Source organism: Oncorhynchus mykiss, chromosome 17 (genome assembly GCF_013265735.2).
Source record: "Oncorhynchus mykiss isolate Arlee chromosome 17, USDA_OmykA_1.1, whole genome shotgun sequence".
NCBI lineage: Eukaryota > Metazoa > Chordata > Actinopteri > Salmoniformes > Salmonidae > Oncorhynchus > Oncorhynchus mykiss.
Genome location: NC_048581.1, coordinates 62,101,406 through 62,110,726, shown reverse-complemented (window position 1 = coordinate 62,110,726; position 9,321 = coordinate 62,101,406).

Sequence of the window (9,321 nt, the reverse complement as noted above, 5' to 3'; positions counted from 1 at the left end):
TCTCCTATTGGTGAGTCAACTGTTTGTTCAATGATTAAGGTGTTTTCTTTTATTATGTCAAATTGTTTAGCTTTTCATAAGATACTGATAACTCCAAATGAATTTACTGTAGTTTTTTATGCAATCCCCTCTGTAGTTATTTAACTTTTTAAGGATGTATCCAAATCTATGCTCTCTTCTTTACCATCTCTTGATCGAGCTGACTCACCAGCTGGCAAGATATGTTTCTCTCCTGTTTTTAACAACGTTAGGAAAATACACGCCTTATTTTAATGTAATATTGTTTCAGTCCCATATGTCATGTCTTTCTGGAATGGGCTTTTAGGATTTTTTTTTTTTTTGTCTCTCTCAGTAGTTTCTTTATAACTAATAAGATGGCATACGTTTCATATAAATTAGTCGACAAGTGCTACCCTACTAAACATGATCTTGAAAAGTTAGAAAAATACATTCATATTTATTGTACCTTCAATAATGAACAACCGGAGACTTTTTTACATTTAGTTTGGCTTTGCTCTTATACCCAAAAGCTGTGGCAAGATACAGTATCTGTAAATTTCTTTTAGATATATACACATGTAATTTTTCTCTTCTCCTTAAAAATGTGATATTTTGTTTTACAATGTAAAGCAAAGTCTATGCAAAGCCTTTCTTTTGAATCCAAGTCATTGTTATTTTAGCTAAATTCCATATTCACAAATGTAAAATGTAAGCGTCAAAAGCCTCTGTTTGTTATTTTTGAGAATGAAATTTAACAATATATAAACACAATTTCTTCTTTCATAACATAAAATAAATAAAAACTTTGAATGTTTGTAATTTTTACAAGGTCTTTATAAAATGTATTGACTTTATTCCCTTGACTGTTGTTTCTAATGTGTGTATACTCTGTTGAATACTCTGTTTGTTTTTCTATTTTATATATTTGGAATTTCTTTATAATATACAAAAAATATATATAAAAAACTAAACCTGCCTATTTCTAAAATGTATCTTCTTAAAATGTGATTTTAAACCTTACCACACTTCTAACCTTATGCTTACCCCTATCCTTAAATAAAAAAAATAAAAAATGCAATTGTTTTCATACATTTTTGACGATATAAGTTAACTGCCTTATGTAGTGAAATCGACGTAATGACGTTCCATGTATACAGATGTTGGGTGCATGAAGCAGAAATCTCTCTAACTAGCTGTTGTCAGATATGTTCAAACCCGCCACCAGAAAAGACCAATGGCACTAAAAATGCTACAGATTTGAACTGTCCATATCTTTGATTATGACCCTTTTCACGGTCCACTTTCAGGAGAAACCTCATCATACAGGCAAGTAAGGAGGAGGACTAGTTAACTGCAAGATGAGTTCCCAAGATGTGCTGGAAAATGCCTCTACTCTCGCATCATACAATGTCTTGCTTCAGGTAATGTAGTTATTATATTTAGCTATGATGTCAAACTAATTTTTGCACTTGATGACAGCTATCTAGTGTCCTTGCTGAAATTCCTTATATCCACTCCCTCAGAGTAATGTGTGGAGGACAGTTTTAAGTGCGTTGTAGAAGAAAGATCCGGCTTGTGTAGCTACTTTTTCTGAATGCATAGATTGTGTAGCAGTTGTTGATTTGATTCATGTGTGTGTGATGCCCTGAGGCATTGAGTCGTAAAATATTAAAGTGGCAGAAAGACATCTACAGAGCAATCTCGATTCCACAGTTCACTGATTACATTTATATATTTTGTATGTCTATTTGTGTGTGACTGAATATGCTCCTGATGATTTTTAGGTCATGTTTCGTGCACTCACCTTTCTGCTGAACGTGTTCACACTGCGCTTTATGTCCAAAGAGCTGATTGGCGTGGTTAACGTCAGGTAAGACTGGTTTACTACACCTGGGGTGTATTCATTACTCGGATTCCGTTGCAAAACGTTTGGCAAGGGAAACTGTTTACTCCAAACAGAACACATTTTACAACGAAAACGAGAGTTTCTATAGGACAAATTTCAGGGAGGTCCCTCCCCGTTTAGTTCGTTTGCTCTTTTTGCTTCCATTTGTTTCTTAAACAGTTACCATGTTACCATGATGAATACACTCCTGCTGCAGTATGAGCTGCTGTGAACCTGCATTGAAACAAATACTAACACCACATAGTGTGTGTGTGTGTGTGTGTACAGGTTGATTCTGCTGTACTCCATGCTGGTCCTCTTATCCAGAGAAGCCTTCAGGAGAGCCTGTTTGTGTGGCGGAACAGATCACAACTGGAGACACGTCATCAACCTGCTATGGCTGCCACGAGTGGAGGGGAGCTACTGCTGCAGTGTTGTTGGCTCTTTCATCAGCACTATCTGCTCTACATCTTCTCTGCTGCTCAGGTACAGGTTGGCTGATGCTGCCTCATCCCCTACACACTGATCTCATGTCAGTTTTGTCTACATTAGTATTTTGGGTAGTGTAATCGGATCCTTCGTTGAGCACTCAGGTACAGAGTAGGAGGGACAGGCAAAGAGGATAGGTGCAGAGGGTGTAGTCAGAGGAAGCTGTAGACAGTGAAAAATAATATATACAGTACCAGTCAAAAGTTTGGACACACCTACTGATTCAATGTTTTTTCTTTATTTTTACTATTTTTCTACATTGTAGAATAATAGTGAAGACATCAAACCTATGAAATAACACAAATGGGATCATATAGTAAACAAAAAAGTGTTAAACAAATCAAAATATATTTTATATTTGAGATTGTTCAAAGTAGCCACCCTTTGCCTTGATGACAGCTTGCACACTCATGACATTCTCTCAACCAGCTTCATGAGGTAGTCACCTGGAATGCATTTCAATTAACAACAGGTGTGCCTTGTTAAAAGTTAATTTGTGGAATTTCTTTTCTTCTTAATGCGCTTGAGCCAATCAGTTGTGTTGTGACATAGTAAGGGTGGTAAAAGGAAGATAGCCCTATTTGGTAAAATACCAAATCCATAGTACGGCAAGAACAGCTCAAATAAGCAAAGAGAAACAACAGCCCATTACTTTAAGACATGAAGGTCAGTCAAGCCGGACATTTTCAAGAACTTTGAACGTTTCTTCAAGTGCAGTCACAAAAACCATCAAGCGCTATGATGAAACTGGTTCTCATTCGTGGATCAGGCCTTCATGGTCCAATTGCTGCAAAGATACCACTACTAAAGGACACCACTAAGAAGAGACTTGCTTGGGCAAAGAAACACGAGCAATGGACATTAGACCGGTGTAAATCTGTCCTTTCGGTCTGATGAGTCCAAATTTTAGATTTTAGATTCCAACTCCTGTGTCTTTGTGAGACGCAGAGTAGGTGAACGGATGATCTTCGCATGTGTGGGGCCCACCGTGAAGCATGGTGGAGGAGGTGTGGTTGTGCTTTGCTGGTGACACTGTGATTTATTTAGAATTCAAGGTACACCTAACCAGTATGGCTACCACAGCATTTTTGCAGTGATATGCCATCCCATCTGTTTTGCGTTTAGTGGGACTATCATTTGTATTTCAACAGGACAATGACCAAACACACCTCCAGGCTGTGTAAGGGCTATTTGACCAATTAGGAGAGTGGTGGAGGGCTGCATCAGATGACCTGGCCTCTATTGGGGAATAATCTGAATTAGTTGTGTAACATAGATAAGATGTTTTATTTTCATTATATGCTTGTGAGTTACTTCTCATCAGAATGTATTTTGTTGTACTATAGTGCTGGCCGGTTGCAGTTATCTGTTCTCTGTCATGGGGTCAGTTACTTGGGCCGCAGAGAGGGGAGGGGTCAAGCTTGTCTTCATATGTAAACATATCTTTTAAACCAATTATTTCTTGGCTCCACAATGTCTGTGTGCCAGTCACTGTGTCTCTGTGATCTTGTCCAGGAGGGGTGTATTTGATATATGCCTGTAAATATAGGTTTTGTTTTATGGTCCTGAGAGCGAGATAAGAACATAGTTTAGGAGACAAAGCTGAACGATAATTTAAACCCAATGCTGTCTGGCTATGTGTGTCTTTGCTATAAAGGATCTCAGTTGCAATGTGTAAGGACTCTCAGAGAATTCATTTATAGACACTGAATTGATCTGAGAGTCACAGGGTTGTGATGGAGCTCATATAATTAAAGATGGACTTTATGATAACTCTGACTTGTGTGTGGTTTGCTCTCATGATTTGGTAAATACAGGAAATGTCCACGACACCTCCACAATCACCTGACCTCAACCCAATTGAGATGGTTTGGGATGAGTTGGACAGCAGAGTGAAGGAAAAGTAGCCAACAAGTGCTGAGCATATGTGGGAACTCCTTCATACTAGTTGGAAAAGCATTCCTCGTGAAGCTAGTTGACAGAATTTTTGTGTGTGCCAAGAGTGTGCAGAACTGTCATCAAGGCAAAGGGTGGCTACTTTGAAGAATCTCAAATATAAAATATATTTTGATTTGTTTAACACTTTTTTTGGTTACTACATGATTCCATATGTGTCATTTCATAGTTTTGATGTCTTCTCTATTATTCTACAATGTAGAAAATAGTAAAAATAAAGAAAAACCCTTGAATCAGTAGGTGTGTCCAAACCTTTGACTGGTACTGTATTTTTAATTTTTTTAATACTTTGTTTATTGACTTTTCAGCACCAGCATTTAGAAAATAATTGCCCTTGTAAGTTATTTGGTAGTAGTATAAAACAACACATCAAAGACAACAATACAGCAGAACATAGAGAGAGAAAAATAATACAACATTTAAAACTGGTTCTCAGAGTAAAATAAAAATAATAAGGAAAAATACACTGCTCAAAAAAATAAAGGGAACACTTAAACAACACAATGTAACTCCAAGTCAATCACACTTCTGTGAAATCAAACTGTCCACTTAGGAAGCAACACTGATTGACAATACATTTCACATGCTGTTGTGCAAATGGAATAGACAACAGGTGGAAATTAATGGCAATTAGCAAGACACCCCCAATAAAGGAGTGGTTCTGCAAGTGATAACCACAGACCACTTGTCAGTTCCTATGCTTCCTGGCTGATGTTTTGGTCACTTTTGAATGCTGGTGGTGCTTTCACTCTAGTGGTAGCATGAGACGGAGTCTACAACCCACACAAGTGGCTCAGGTAGTGCAGCTCATCCAGGATGGCACATCAATGCGAGCTGTGGCAAGAAGGTTTGCTGTGTCTGTCAGCGTAGTGTCCAGAGCATGGAGGCGCTACCAGGAGACAGGCCAATACATCAGGAGACGTGGAGGAGGCCGTAGGAGGGCAACAACCCAGCAGCAGGACCGCTACCTCCGCCTTTGTGCAAGGAGGAGCACTGCCAGAGTCCTGCAAAATGACCTCCAGCAGGCCACAAATGTGCATGTGTCTGCTCAAACGGTCAGAAACAGACTCCATGAGGGTGGTATGAGGGCCCGACGTCCACAGGTGGGGGTTGTGCTTACAGCCCAACACCGTGAAGGACGTTTGGCATTTGCCAGAGAACACCAAGATTGGCAAATTCGCCACTGGCGCCCTGTGCTTTCACAGATGAAAGCAGGTTCACACTGAGCCACCTCATCGGGAGCATGCCCAGGCGTTGTAGGGAGGTCATACAGGCATGTGGAGGCCACACGCACTACTGAGCCTCATTTTGACTTGTTTTAAGGACATTACATCAAAGTTGGATCAGCCTGTAGTGTGGTTTTCCACTTTAATTTTGAGTGTGACTCCAAATACAGACCTCCATGGGTTGATAAATTTGATTTCCATTGATAATTTTTGTGTGATTTTGTTGTCAGCACATTCAACTATGTAAAGAAAAAAGTATTTAATAAGAATATTTCATTCATTCAGATCTAGGATGTGTTATTTTAGTGTTCCCTTTATTTTTTTGAGCAGTGTATATATTTTGATACAGTTATAGGTCAACTAGTACAGATAATACCGTCCTTAACATCCAAGATGTCGTGTATGCACATACCAGGCCTCTTACCTCACCAATATATAAATATACATCACCCTGGAACGGCAGGGAAATGTATTTGTTTAAAAAAAGAAGGGAGCCCATATTGCATAGAATTTGTCTACAGACCCATTGAGTGTGCGTTTAATTTTTTCCAACTTTATGCAATTCAAAACAGATTATATTTTTGGTGAAGGAGGAGTAAGGGCCTGTAACGGAGGAGTGAGCGAGGGAAGACAAGTGATGCCAGTATAGACGAGGCAGCCTCCATCTCTACCCAAATTGGGGGTGGGAATATCTCTCTGCTTTGCAACCAGTAGTGAATGATCCTAAGGTTATCGGCCCAGTAATAGATTCTGAAATCCGGTAGAGCTAGACCACCGTCTGGTTTGGGCCTCTGCAAAAGCTGTTTTCACATCCTGGGAGGCTTTTTGTCCCATATAAAGGGTAGTATTAGGCCGTCAATCTTTTTGAAAAATGTATTGGGAATAAAAATCGGAAGGCACTGTTAGAGATATAAGAATTTTGGGAGAGTATTCATTTTAATATAATTAATTATTGCGACTAAGGAGAGTTGTAGCAAAGACCAGTGTTCCAAATCGTCCTTAGTATGGGTTAAAAGAGGAGCAAAGTTGGCTTGAAAAAGGTTTTCAAATCTGATTGTGACATGTACCCCGAGATAAATAAAACTACTGTGAGCAATTTTAAATGGCAAGTTATGTAAAGGGGATTTTTTTTGCGGCCATATTCAGCAGCATCAATTCGCTTTAACTGAGATTCAGTTTATACCCTGATAAGTGACCGAAGGATGTGAAAGTGGCAAGGGCAGCAGGAACAGAGACAGAAAGGTTGGATGTGTATAATAATAAATCATCTGCATATAAAGACAGTTTTTTGTTTGTGTCCGTATCTGACTATACCTTTGATGAGGGGGTTGGAGCGAAGTGTTATTGCAAGTGGTTCTATGGTGAGGGCAAACAGTAATGGACTTGAAGGGCAACCCTGGTGTGTCGATCGTTGCAAAGGGAAGCAGTCTGATTAGTGTTATTAGTCCTGACAGAGGCTTGAGGGGATGAGTACAGAAGTCTTACCCAAGCCATGAATTTGGAACCAAAGCCAAATTTATTTTAGTGTAAAAATGGTATTTCCATTCCACCCAATCAAACGCTTTCTCCGCATCCAGGGATATAATGGCTTCAGAGGTATTGACGACAGAATATTAAATAATCGAAGATTGAAGAATGAGTGTCTATTTTTAATAAATCCTGTTTGATCCGGTAATTAATGGGAGGACTGTTTCCAGAAATGTTGCCAGAAGTTTGACTAGAATTTTATAGTCAACATTTAGCAGGCTAATTGGATGGTATGATGCACAGTCAAGAGGGTCTTTTGTTTTTTTTAAGAATAAGACAAATGGTTGCCTGAGTAGCCGTCAGGCCCTGAGCTCCTCCAAGATTGAAGGGATTTGACAGCATTAGACAATTCTTCAACAGTGATTGGCTGCTCAAATTTTGAACTGCTGAGAAAAAGAGAGTGTGCTTTTCCAGCTGGATTAAACATTCTCCAAGGACCTGAAACTGTGAATTCAGACAAAGGTTCGGACAACTCTACCTGAGGTTGATAAGGTGGTAGGTTTAGTGGAGGATCGATCCAAATGTGGGTCTAACAGTTAAAGTCACCACCTAAGAACAACATATGGGAAGACATATCTGGGTGTGTAGAGAAAACCGATTTGGAAAACAAATCACCATTGTCCCAATTAGGAGCATAAATATTAAGAAGTACCTTTGTATTGAGCAGCCTACCACTGACAATTAGGTATCTACTATGGGGATCTGCGATCACATTGGAACATGTAAAAGGTATCGATCTGTGAAGTAAAATAGCCACCCCTCTTGCCTTTGAAATGAGTAATGGAACACCTGACTCACCCATCTGCAACTAAGACTTGAGTGATGTGATACCTTCAGATGAGTTTCTTGGAGAAAGATGTGAGCTTTCAATTGATGAAGGTGCTGTAGCACCTTACTACGTTTAACTGGGTTATTTATGCCCCTGCAGTTTCAAGTGAGAAAATTAAAGCCATTCCCTCCAGCTGGATGGGCTACACTAGGCTGCGTCATGTCTTAAGAGAGAAATTACATGTAAAGGACAAGGTACAATGTAAACTGAAGATCTTAGTTGAACCTAAAAGCACAAATTTAAAAAACAAAGACAAGCAACGAGGCACAAAAGACATAAACTAGATACGGTCACGATCGTCGTAATGAGTGGACCAAGGCGCAGCGTGATTGAAGTTCCACATCTTTATTTCGGTGAAATTTTAAACAAAAACAATAAATCAATAACGAAACGTGAAGAAGTGGTGCACATGCACAAACACAAAACAATATCCCACAAACACAGGATGGAAAAATGGCTACCTAAATATGATCCCCAATTAGAGGCAATGATTACCAGCTGCCTCTAATTGAGAACCATACAAAACACCAACATAGAAATTTTGAACTAGAACACCCCCTAGTCACGCCCTGACCTACTACACCATAGAGAAACAAGGGCTCTCTGGTCAGGGCGTGACAGTACACCCCCCGCCCCCAAAGGTGCAGACTCCGGCCGCAAAACCTGAAACCAAATGGGGGGGTTAGGGTGGGTGACTAGTGTCGGTGGCTGCTCCTGTGCGGGTCCTGCCCCGGATCCGACCATGGCGCCGGGCTGAACGCCGCCCTCTGCACTGTGGACTGGGCACCGGGGCAGAGGGCTCCGGCCCTGGAGCTGGGTTGGACACCGTGCCTGGATTGGGAATCGGCGCAGAGGAAGGCTCTGACCTTGGAGCTGGACTGGACACTGTGCCTGGACTGGGCTCCGGCGCAGAGGAAGACTTCGGCCTTGGAGCTGGACTGGACACTGTGCCTGGACTGGGCACCGGCGCAGAGGAAGATTTCTGCCTTGGAGCTGGTACCGGAAGTACCTGGCTGGGGAGATGCACTGGCGGCCTGGTGCGTGGAGCTGGCACAGGTGGCACCGGACTGGTGGCACGCACTTCAGGGAGATTGCGGGGAGCTGGCACAGGACATAATGGACTGGGGAGACGCACTGGAGCCCTGGTGTGTGGATGTGTGGGGAGAACTTTTTGGAAGGGTGGGGAGAACTGGCACAGGACTCACCAGACTGCTGACAGGCTCTTCAGGTCGGATGCCATGCAGAACACACCTACATGACATTTCTCTCATCTCTCTCCCAACTTCTCCATTGCCTCCCTGACGGTCTCTGGCTCTTCATGGTGAGTACGGGGAGCTGGCACAGATGGCACCGGACTGATGACACGCTCTTCCACTCTCCGCCACCCCTCGTGCCCCCCTCCAAAAAAA